This window comes from Pavona decussata, unplaced genomic scaffold (genome assembly GCF_977016875.1).
Source record: "Pavona decussata unplaced genomic scaffold, jaPavDecu1.1 SCAFFOLD_29, whole genome shotgun sequence".
In the NCBI taxonomy this organism is placed as follows: Eukaryota; Metazoa; Cnidaria; class Anthozoa; order Scleractinia; family Agariciidae; genus Pavona; species Pavona decussata.
Window position 1 is genome coordinate 2,285,211 of NW_028145452.1, and position 9,952 is coordinate 2,295,162.

The window sequence follows — 9,952 nt, forward strand, 5'->3', positions numbered from 1 at the left end:
TATGGCGCAGTCATCCCCATTCTCTCTCAAATCTCTGGAAACCACACAACGATTGTGCTTTGAATTCAGCGCGCTCTGAGCTCAGAAGAAATTCATTAACCCTAGCGTTTTGTTTGGCTTTCTGAAGCAAAGTTTTTCTGAGGACATCATTAAGTCAAGTGAGGGAAGAAGTCTTACGAGTGCAGCGTCCTGCATCGACGGACGGCAGAAAATCTCATTTACAAAGTTATACATAAAACTAAAAGTTAAACTGTACATTTGCAAGGTATCGAATCACTTAAACGTAATTATGTTATCAGCTTACTTTCCATTCTTGGATAAATTCGGCGACTTGCGCTCAGTGAACAAGGGCGACATGGCAAAATATTCAAAGAGCGATAATGCCCACGCTCAAAATAAGTCATCCGATTATGATTAGCAACCAATTCATCACCGTCAGACACTTGACTGGCAAAAGAAGAAGCACTATCAGTACGAGAGCGACAAACCACCTCAACAAACAAGGACGACCCAGGAACGACAAGCAAATCGGAATCTTCTCCCATATCAATATCAGCCGAAGCGCTAGCACTCGCCCAATCAGGGGCGACAGGATTGGCTGTGGCCATACCAAAAGGATCAGAAATACGTGATATTACAATATATAATCAAGATGAAAAGATAAGGTGGACAAGGCTTTGCCGTTATCCCCCCACGGGTACTTAGGACTGCCTTTTAAAGTGCCCCTGTGACGAAAATTTCATTTTCCATCTTTTTGCATTTTCGTGTAGAATATGACCTTCTTACTCATGTTACCAAATTTCAATCTTTTACGGAGATTGGAAGTATTTTTTTTTTAGCTTTTAATTCGAGATTTCACGACCGCCATTACTTGGCCTTGTTCCGGAAGTTAAGTCTCAAATTACAGGAAGTGACGTCATTGCCTCAACACGAAAAATTCCACATGGCTAATTTTCATATGGATTCTACTTCATAAACTGTATTCTGCTGTTATTTAGTTTGCAACAGCAGAATACAGTTTATGAAGTAGAATACATATGAAAATTAGCCATGTGGAATTTTTCGTGTTGAGCCAATGACGTCACTTCCTGTAATTTGAGACTTAACTTCCGGAACAAGGCTAAGTAATGGCAGCCGTGAAATCTCGAATAAAAAGCTAAAAGAAATAGTTCCAATCGCCGTAAAGGATTGAAATTTGGTAACATGAGTAAGAAGGTCATATTCTACACGAAAATGTAAAAAGATGGAAAATGAAATTTTTGTCTCAGGGGCACTTTAACGAAAATCAAAATCAGGAGAGCCTAGCCAAATCGCCGAGACAGAGAGATGCCTTTCGTACTAGCACTCACATCTACTGACTTAAATTGAGATTCATTCACATATAAATATGAACAGGTGTCTTCCAAGTGGTACGTCTTGAGGTTTGAGCATGTGTACGTGCTAAAACTCATATAACGAATTGAAAAATACCTCGTTTATTTCAACAAAATCATCACGCAATGATCAAAAATATGAAAAGCTAGGGGGAAAAAACACACTTGTGATTAGTCTATAAAGTCACTTAACGACAAGGAAATCTTTTCATTATTTTAAATTTTGTTTTACAACAAATAAAAAAAAACGCTCAATCTATGTGATTGTTCATTCTACCCAAGCCTTGGCATCCGTACAGATTGACGTTGTAGTTCATTTTTTTTTTATCTCAGTTAACCCTTTAACCTCTAATATCAAAGAACAAATTCTCCTATCTTGTCCCGTTACTTTCCTTATAAAAGTACTGTGGAGAAGTTATTAAAATGTCACAAAAATTTGCCTTGGGTGATATCCTTAATTCTCATGACTTTATGGGTTAAATAAGCATGGATATTACAAGGAGAAATTTGAAGCTGATCACTGTTAGGGCTTAAAGAGTTAAGGTGGTCTTTCACTCAAAGAGTTAATTTGTTTGGTAAAAGTTTCCGGCAAAGTTCTTTTCTATTACTTTATAGGGATTCACGCCCTGGCTTCAAAAGGAGTCTTTTCAGGTCACATGTCATAATAGTTAATGATTAACCAGCATGCTAAGTAAAAAATAGGGCTGTTGATTGCAAGAACGATATCTTACTAACGCACGGTTGGATAAGTATGAAACCAACTTAGCTCTGTCTACTGATGAATTTTTTAGGCCATAAACTTCGAAAATTAAGCAGGTTTTGGACCTCCAAAAATTGAGCGTGTTCTATAATGTCATATGCACTGCGCTGTTCAAAGGGCGCTTTGAAATGAAATGCTCAAGCTAAGTGTAATGAAACAAACACGCTTTAAAAAATAGCTTTTCTTTGAACTGAAATGGCCCAAAATTTGATTTCTCTGAACAATTCAAACGCTTTCAAAACTATTTTTAGTTTTTCCAAAATTTCAAATTTCCAAAGAAAGCGTAGTTTTTATGCTAATTGTGCGGGGATGAATTTTTAAGATTACGTTTTTGTCGATTCTGACGGAGTAAAAAGTAAACACATCAAGAAAACTTCTTTTCAGGGGAGGGATTTTTATTTTCCTCATAAATTAGCCATTTAAGTAATCTTAAGTCTTATTTGTCTAAATCAAGGGGTCCGAAATTCGGACCCTTGGTTTAACTAAATCCGCAAAAGATGCGTTTTTAAAAACAAATCATTTTAAGTTTAGGGTCCGAAATTCGGACCCTTGCTTCAATAAATACTTAAAAAAATCTATTGTAAACGTTAAAAACAAAACGCTGCAACTCCGAAGATAGGACAATCGCCTTAAGCGAAACCTCAAATCTCTCTTAAACGACTTGGGCTTACGATAAAAAGTGAGTTCAGTGCTATCCGTCAACAAAATTGCAAGGTTACTTGTCACACTATTTAATCAAAGTAGTGATCTTTCGAAGGAGAATTATGGATGACATGCCCTTAAGTATTTTGGTTAATTTACATTTGTTACCTTGATTTTATATGCAGACAAGACGCTGTGGGAGCGTTAACTTGGGCGCCGTTGTATTAGGCGTATCTGAGCATGCACGTTAGTTCAGTCTTTGGTGACAGGTGAAAGATAAAAGATTCGCTGAGAGTCCAAGGCATCATATTTGCGATAAACGTGTTGTAGTTCGACCGAAAATGTCACGCAAACAAAATAAAACATTACTCTCTTTAATACTAAACACGTCGGATTTTATAACCATGAGGTGCATCTAAAATAATGATGGATTTTGGTGACAAAGGAGTATTTGCGGGTCCAGTGGTAATGATGAATTTTGGCGACAGAGGGGTATTTGTGCGAATACCTTTCCACCCTGATAGCCTTTTTTTCTGGGCTTTCTATGAGAGATGTTCCAGCTTTTTCACTGGTAACAGCGCACGATCGCAAAATGTCACGCAGAACGTGCAATATGACACGCGTGCGAAAAGACATGCGTTCTATATGGGACGCGTGCGGATAGGACAAACATCACAGAACATCCGATTTACAGAAAGTTAACTCAACGAATCTATTTCATGATCACTGGAATAGGACAGAACTTTAATGACAAAATCAAAGCGCTCTGTGAGTGACCAAAGAATGAACTATTTCAAATTATGTCTACAGTTATTGTTTATTAAATACGCAAAAAAGAAAATAAACTTCACTCGCACCGGGAAGGTAACGCAAAGGTCGAAGTGTACGTTCATTCTTTTAGTGGTTTTGCGTGATTGCCAATGGACAAAATATCATAACACAAAAGAGAGTGTTTCCAGGATTTAAAAGGGCTTTAAATGAAAGAAGCTGGGTTTATAAAGTGGAAAGACACTGCAGTTCCCGTGGCGATTGAATAACAAGCAGAAACCGTCCAGTTTTCCTTCCAAGAACCGCCGAAAATATTTTGTTTCTGAATGCCGCGTCGCCGGATGAAACTTGATACACGTGAACGATTTTGGTTGCCTAGCACGTGACCAATTTCTTCCCGGTGTTTTCAGCGTGGCAATTCCTTTCTGCATCCAAACGACGGCTTCTTCCAACGTTTTGTAACATCGGAAGGGGCTTTCAGTTTTGCTAAAGCCCGGGTGCTAAAGTTGCTATTTTGTACGGTGGCTAGTTAGTACTAACTAGCCACCGTTTTTTTCCCTGTTTTCCCATGAGGATCACATTTTGGTTTTATCCAAGTGAACGTAAATAAAGAAATTAATTCGTCAAGCGTTGATTGACACTGTGCATTAGCAAACTTTCAGTGTTTACATTTGTTCTAGTGAATAGATCTTATCGCTCACACTGAACCCCGAATGAAATTTATTTTCGAAGCTTTAGTTTTAGTTTCCTACTTTACCCTAAGCCTTTCACCCACGGAATGGTCTTGAATCTTTAAAGTTAATTGAACGTTTTCTTTTTTATATTGCGGCCAGAGAAATGAAATGTTTTGCTCGGCTGTATGTAAATTCAGTGTTTACGGCCTGATCTAATCGATTACGTTTGACACCGAATGGGGATTTATCGAGAAGAGCCAAAAGAGCGTCTGAGGTTAATTGAAGTCGAACTTTTGGAAAATATCCGTCCTGAAAGGAAAGTTGCCCCTTAGTTTCGTTCAATGGACGGAGTAAGCAGACAACACACATACTAGCTGTTTTCTTTTAAGAATACGATATTCGTTGTGTTAATTTTACGTCCTTGTTTTTTGTCCCGTAATGGCGGCTTATGATGAATACATCGGCCAACATGAAGCGCACGCGCAGTAGATCTCTGCGATTTGGAGTAAACGAAGAATTATACAATGAACTGTGTAAAGCTCGCGTTTTGATTGGTCTAGAGGAGTGTATGATTAGAGTATAGACGCACGGTTGACGTCATTGAGTGGTGTGACGGGCGCACGTGATCAGAGTCTAGAGTCCAGCCAGAGCGACTGGTCAACAAAGTTTTGCAAACTGTTTTTGCAAGTAGCGGACAAACACAGGCAAATTTTCTCAGGAAAGGAAAACTGTTCAATAAAAAATTGGACAAAGACCGTTGAGAGTGACCTCAACCAAAATAGGAAAGCTAGAACTTTGTTGTGACGTGAAAAGGAAGCAAATATTTGTCGAAACATGTCGCCGATAGAAATCCGGTAATGGCGAGTAATCGATTCTAAATCGCAGTGAAGCGACTTACATGCTGTAATATTTTGAGGTCAGGATTTCCTTCTGGAATAAAGGTTAGTTTCGAAAATATTGTTAGTGAAATTCTTTCGGATAATACTCTAATTTAGAAGATCACAATTGCATGTGTGTAGTAGTCCAAAACTGAGTTTGCTGGAAAGTTTTTGACTTAGCTCAGGCAACGCGATGCTCGCTCACGAAATGTGTTCAGTAAAATGTCTTGGTTATTGTATAAAACAAATAGATTCCATTTTGCTGTGGGTCTGTATTCTGATAACGCACAGAGGACGTCAAAACGTGGTGAGAACATCAGTCACGCTACGAGCCGCACGTTTTGACGTCATCTGTGCGTTATCAGAGTACATGCAGACGCACGGGAAAATGGAATCTATTTGTTAAATCCTATTTTATAACTTGGCGCTCCGCCCAAGTAATAAGCAAAATAAAAACGTTCTTAACCGACTCTCAGCCTGAGGAATGTTCTTAATACGTTCTTAAAATTTTGGTTAATCTCAGCCTCGACGTTCTTATAAAAAAGGTTCTTGTAAAAAAACAGAGTGTAACAGTGTTCATATGGAAATCCAATGTCAAATAATTTTCATAAAACATCGCTTCTGAAAAATTTATGAATTGGAAACTTTTGGCATTAGGAAAAGGATGTTAAGAACAAAATTGGAGGGATGTAGCTGTGACAGAAAGCGTTCAGTCGTGTTTTGAACTTTCCATACATTTCCCTGTATTTTTTCCCGCGAACTATTTTTAGTAGCAGCTCACGGCTGGTTCGCTTTACAGACAAATGTATGGAAAGTTCAAAACACGACTGGACGCTTTCTGTCACAGGTGCATCCCCCCAAGTTTGTTCTTAAAATCCTTTTTCTAGTGCCAAAAGTTTCCAATTGATAAGTTTTTCAGAAGCGTGATTTTATGAGAATTATTTGACATTGGATTTCCATACAAACACTACTATTTCAAGCCACTTTGCCTACCCGTCAAAATGGCGTCGAAAACCGTGATAAGGCCTATTCTAAAAAGTAACTAGGGGCCTGTTCATATGGAGGTGGGGGACCCCGGGAAGGTGAGGTACACCGCCTCGGTGGGGTTACCAATCTCTCCATACAATCTCTCTTTATTTCTTGATCGCATTCACATGTGAAGTGGGGTACCTCACCGAGGCGGGTTTCCCGGTCAGCCGAGGCGGGTAACCCGCTTAGCTGGGGTAAGTTTTCTCCATGGGAATGCTGGAGGTGGGGTGGGGTGATGTTCATCCGGGCAATTGTCTCTGAATTCAGTACGAGCGTGGCGAGCTTTTTCGCGGATATCACCTTCATAACATCGACAACAACGCCATTGAAGAAAGTTCTGAAGGAGTTGAAGGTGCATTTGTCGAGTCTGATAGCCAAGCTGATCTACCGGTCTTGGATGATGGTGAAGTCTTGCCCGTAAGAACAACGAAACGAAAAGTGTCTTCCATCCGCCATCTTTTTTGATATATGTACTTAGCGACCACGCGATAGCTCTTTAAACCTCACCCCAGCGCCCCGGGGTTGCATGTGAAGGCCTGTTTTTTCTGACCTCGGGTAGATGGGGTACCTCACCTTCCTGGGGTCCCCCACCTCCATGTGAACAGGCCCTAAGGTGGATTTCCACTGTCGCGTAAATTTTAGGTGCGTACAGACGTGAATTTAGCTGGCTTTACGTACGTTAATGAAATAAGAAGCGATGTATGAGCCGCGTGCGTAAACGTAAAAAGTTGAGTGCTTTTCAACTTTTTACGTTTTAACGTAAAATTTACGCGACAGTGGAAATCCACAGACCTTAAGGCATTCGCGGAAAGTCTGATGGTGTTGATTAGCTAGGCAAACTTACGGTATTTAACTGAAAGGAAGTTTTCTCACAGAGAGGTGCGAAAATAACAGCAAAGGTTAAACGATGGTTCTTGAAACGAACAACTTCACAGCTAGAATGATAACATCGCTAATTCGAAAATGTTTCGTTCTCGCTCTAAAGCAAACATGACAGTGAAAAGAAGCAACATAATAAGAACTGGAGTAAACCAGTTTATTTAAGTCGATTGTGCATTTTAGGTGGCCCCTGATCCCTGAATAAAGTTCACTGAATCTAGTCAAACACAACAACACAGCTGAACAGCAGACAAAAAAAATTGCCGGCAGAAACATCGACATAACTTAACACTTTGATTACTTAGCGATATGTGAAAGAGAAACTGACCAACTCTAACTGAATGAAACATGATTGTTCGAGACTTGCGTTGTTTTCCTGTTAGAAGAGAACTTTCTAGCGGCGCCACTGTGGTTCGTCGGATTCGCTCCCCAGCAAAGTCACAACCGATACAGGGGCGTAGCCAGGATTTTTAGGAGGGGGGGTTCCAAATTGGTTCCAACGAAAACGGTTGGTCTAAAATCCTTACATTACGTACGTACAAGACTTTGGCGTTTACGCTACGCAAACAGAAGACGCCTTGGTTGCCGTTGAGCGAACGTGTTTATCACTTCCTCGATATTTATGTCTCGGTGGTAATTGATGTTCATCAACGCCAGCCCAGACTCTCGCTCGCTTGACATGGTCGACCTCAGGTATGTTTTTAACCTTCTTAGTGTACTGAATGAACGCTCACATTCAGCTGACATTATCGGCAACGTGCAGAAAGTGCGCTCCTTTGACTTCTTGGATGGCGGTCCTGTTTCCTCTGCTGGTTCGACGCTTCCTCTTTCGCTGCTTTGTCGTCGTTCTGTCTCTTTGGTTCTGGGATTGGAATTTCATCAATATAATCGATGTTAGGGCCGGAAAAATGTCTTGATTCGAATTCCTCACGCTTTATCACTAAATATTTCGCTGTGCCTACCTTTTTGGTGAAAAGAATGCATCGATCTTTTGCAATCGGGACATTGTTACGAAAACCACCAGCTCGAACAACACCAACGGATCGTCTACTAATTTCGCGGGCATTTCTGCTGTGCACACACGTTCATCTTGTTACACAGGAATCCCAGTTCCGCTCATGTCTCCGAAAATGCAAGTGAAACGCAAATAGATACCACGATGACGTTCACTGTACTTATTGTAAGCATAGAACAAAACGAAGAATTTCAGGAATCGAGAGTCCATTACCACACTCTACCGGGATAAAATCACTGTTAAAAATAGGAGAAGGGGCGTTCCTTGACGCGAGAGGGGGGGTTCCGGAACCCCTGGAACCCTCCATTGATTTTACCAGGAGAAATTTGATGCTGATCACTGTTAGGGCTTACTTTTAAGTAAGTCCTAACAGGTATTCCAAGCCTTAAAAGGTATTCCAAGTTATAACTGACTCAGACATGAAAGAGACTAATGATGACAACACAAGGACACTAAACGAGGATTCTCACATCGACATTGAGATTTAAAAGAATAGTGTGGATCTCTAGACGGCATAGATGTACCAATGCATAGACTGGAAAGTCTGCTATTTATGGACTGTCTTAATATTTTTGCAAAAGCATATTAGTTTTGTTGAGCTTGTTACAGTTATGAGAATTAAGGCCTCCTATCTATTTTCGTCACGCGTTTTCTCCAACGCGTGACGAACCCCTAAGGACGTCTGCGTGGGAGGCTAGGAAAATCCGATATGAACGGGGATTTCACTGTTTCCTGACCAGACTTTCCAGACTAATGTAAACTGGAAATCATTGACATCCTCGGCGATCGTCTGAGATTGTTGCACACAAATCGGAGTGTTTACAGTACGGTACAGTTGCTTTATGAACACTCCAGAAGAGCTAGTATGAGTTAATTTACAATCTTACTGAAAACAAGAACAAAAAAAACTAATTTACAATTTCACATCCTAAGCGTTAAGAAAATGACAGACAGATATATAGAACTATGCATATGTAAAGTGTCCATGCATGCATTCTTCTGTGTATTTCACGGAAGACAGTGTGCTTGAAACTGGCTAGTAACTGGCTGTTTCTTGTGTCAAGGATCAAAAAATTCCACGTGGTCACAGAACGTCAAAAAAACAAATCATCTTGCACAGTGTAAGTTCTCCTGGTGTTGTAATTGTTCACATCTGACCGTCTGGGTAGCGTCGCCCATACGCGACTGGTCTTTGATACAAAGCCATCCTAGTTTACGCAATACTGGCGAGATATGGTCAAACTTTTTTCTGTTCGTTAGAATGCATGCAGCGAACTATTGTGAATGTAAACAGCTCGTCACTAGGTAGCGGTAAGCTTCAAAGCGGTGAAGGGTGGTGGGTCAAGCCATGCAACTGGGCAAGTGAATAGTGTTTCTATTTTCACAACGCCTCCTAGATTACTGCGAGGGTTGGCGATCATTCTCGACATATGAAGACTCAAATTTGTTCTGAGGGAGACATCCACGACAGTTTTAGCTTGTTACCAACCCCCTAAATTGCTTCACTCCACTTCCTCACTTCTCCCAACAAATTAAAATGGTGTCTGTCACCAATGAATACCTAAAATCTATGACAGACGTCTGGGAATCTCCCGATATCTCGGAAAATATAGGACTGTCGGGAAACAGTGATATTCCCGATCGTCTGGGATTTTCCTGACAAATGACAATTAGGCTTAACATAGATTTGACTTCAAATATAAAAGGTTTCAAACTCGAAACAAGCAAAGGTTAAACTGGAGCAAATATCTTGTTCACGAGGACTACTTGATAAGACGAACCCAAAAATATTTTTAAAAGAATGGAGGAAATTGTGTTAACAAGAGTGAGAGATTACGTTCTTTCTAATATCATTATTACATGTCTGAGCATCCTTCCTTCAAACAACTTTCCAATATCTCAGCAAATCTTACCAGCCTCTAAATACTATATGG